Raw genomic sequence first — 2,912 nt, 5'->3', positions numbered from 1 at the left:
CCAACCGGAACAGAAGACGTTCATACTGAAAAAAATCAAGAAAAGTTGACCTTTAACCCTCTGGTGTCCTACAGGTTACTGCCTCATTTTCCTCCTAGTGTGCATAAATGCACAGGGGGTTATTACTGTCAATAAAAAACTTAGATTAGTTTATTTTTAATCAAACTGTGCCATTCACAAAAATACCAAATATTCAATAATTGTCATATCTTTTAACCCTTTAATTGCCATGTTTGTTATGTAAACAAACAACATTTTTCATGAAAAAAAACACACATTGACTTTTTTCAGATACTACACTGAAAGTGAATAAGTTATTTATGGATGACTGCAGCCTGGCATACATCATTGATTAGTAGCATCATTGGTTAAAATACATTATTAGTTTTTCTGTGAGGTCAGTTATTCTAAAATACTCAGGTTTTTCACCCTTCTGTGCATAAATGCACACCTTTAAATCATGTTAGAAATATCAAACATTTTAAAATTGTTTTACTGTTATGAATCATATTTTTCTCATTTAAGTTCAGCCCTAACCATAAATGTCAAATACTCATTCATTTTAATGTTTTTTTTTAATGTTTTCACTCAAAAAAATGATTTTTTTTTGCAAGTTCCTCCATGAAAATGAGAGAACTTATTTTCTTATGATTGCACAGACACACTCACACACAGACACACTCACACACAGACACACCCACACACACACACACTCACACACACACACACCCACAGACAGACACACTCACACACAGACACACTCACACACAGACACACTCACACCCACACACTCACACACAGACACACTCACACACAGACACACTCACACCCACACACACTCACAGACAGACACACTCACACACACACACCCTCACACCCAGACACACTCACACCCAGACACACTCACACACAGACACACTCACACACACACACACTCACACACAGACACACTCACACACAGACACACTCACACACTCACACACAGACACACAGACACACTCACCTACTCACACACTCACACACAGACACACAGACACACAGACACACTCACACACAGACACACTCACACACTCACACACAGACACACTCACACACAGACACACTCACACACACACATACGGGCCTATATGGTTTGGCTGGACTTTTTCGCCAAACCAGCCCGGTGGTGGTTTACATGGACTACCCTTTCCCATGGTCTGAGAGCTATGGGAGTCAGCTAGGGGTACTCTAAAAATTCTGAAAAAAATTTGGGTCACTTTAGCTTTCAGATACGACCTACAGGGCCTCATACACAACCCCCTAACAGGATTGTGGTTTAGGCAGACAGATGCATTTTTGACAAATATGTTGTTTACAGGGACACTAAAAAACAATATCTGGACTTTAAAGGGACAATTACGTCAGATTTAAATCCCACCTCATTAGCATATACACACAAACCTGACAGGACACAGCATTGTTGGGACATTCAGTTTATTACTAAAATAAAGTAGTTTAAAGCTGTCAGATTTAAATCCCACCTCATTAGCATATACACACAAACCTGACAGAACACAGCATTGTTGGGACATTCAGTTTATTACTAAAATGAATTAGTTTAAAGCCGTATAACCATAGACTGTTTATCTCAATGGACAGAGGATCTCCGCCTCCTTTCATTCTACTCAAGTGAAGCCATTTTGGTTTGAAAGCTACAATCTTAAAAGAGTTTGTGCAGTAGAGAACATCTGCAGCAAGAGTAAACTGACAGCTATAGCCCCACGACACCACCTCTGTTCACCAAAACTCACATTTAACCCACCAATACCATGCCAAAGTTCCTTCAGGTTGGAACAATCTACAGCAGAACAGATTCCTGAGCTGGTTTTTAGCAAACACTCACAGCTATGTTAAGTTAAAAGGGTCTTTATTTTTATATCACAAAAATACAAAATAAAAAATCATTAGCAAACAGAGTAACAAACAGCAACAGATGCAGCCTCAGTGATGCCACCCACTGGTTTACTGGCAACGTACACAAAGCCTTGACTAGGGCTGAACGATTTAGGAAAATAATCTAATTGTGATTTTTTTTTTTTTTTTTACCCAATATTGGGATTGTGATTTATTATGCAATTATTTATTAAGTTCCTCATCTTATGTATTTTACATAAAAAACGAGCAATAATTGATTCCATACTATAACCAACACAATATTAGATCAAACCAGGGCTGGACCATTTTGGAAAAAATATCTAATTGTGATGATTTCGACTGATTTTGCAAATTGGATATGAGCTGTTGTATTAAAAGGAATGGTAATTTAAATAACAACTCTCATATTTAACAAAAAAGAAACCAGAAAAAAATGAGTAAAATGGGATTTTTTATGCACAATTCTAAAAATATGCTACTAAAATGACTGCGTGATATATACGCTAATGCAGAATGTCTTTGCTGCAAAAAACACCTTTTAAATTTTGACACAAATTTCAGGTTAAAGATATATCGCACCTTTCGCGATTTGAAAATTGCAGCAGGCCATACTGCAATTTAATCTCATTTGCAATTAATTGCCCGGCCTTAGCCTTGACAGTGTTGAACCAACAGCTTATGGAAACTTCACACTGACTTAAATTTTTAATCAAGCTCAAACAGAACACAACTGTGGGTGAGATAGCACTTACAGACAAACACCCTGTCCCAAATCATGAGAACTTTCTTGCTTACATTGCAAACCAAGGAAATATTATTATAGAAAAACAATTTACAAATGTGTAAATGAATTAGGGCTGCAGTAATAGATTCTTTTTGTAGTTGAGTATTCTATCGATTCTTCTGACGATTAATTGAGTACTCTAATAAGAAATATTGCATTTTTTTAATCTGTCACTTTTGCTTTTACAAGAGAAGTAGTACTAGACAAATGAGAA

The sequence above is a fragment of the Cheilinus undulatus genome, linkage group 8 (genome assembly GCF_018320785.1).
Source record: "Cheilinus undulatus linkage group 8, ASM1832078v1, whole genome shotgun sequence".
NCBI classification, from domain to species: Eukaryota; Metazoa; Chordata; class Actinopteri; order Labriformes; family Labridae; genus Cheilinus; species Cheilinus undulatus.
The sequence above is the reverse complement of the archived record's forward strand: the minus strand, read 5'-3'. Positions refer to the sequence as shown.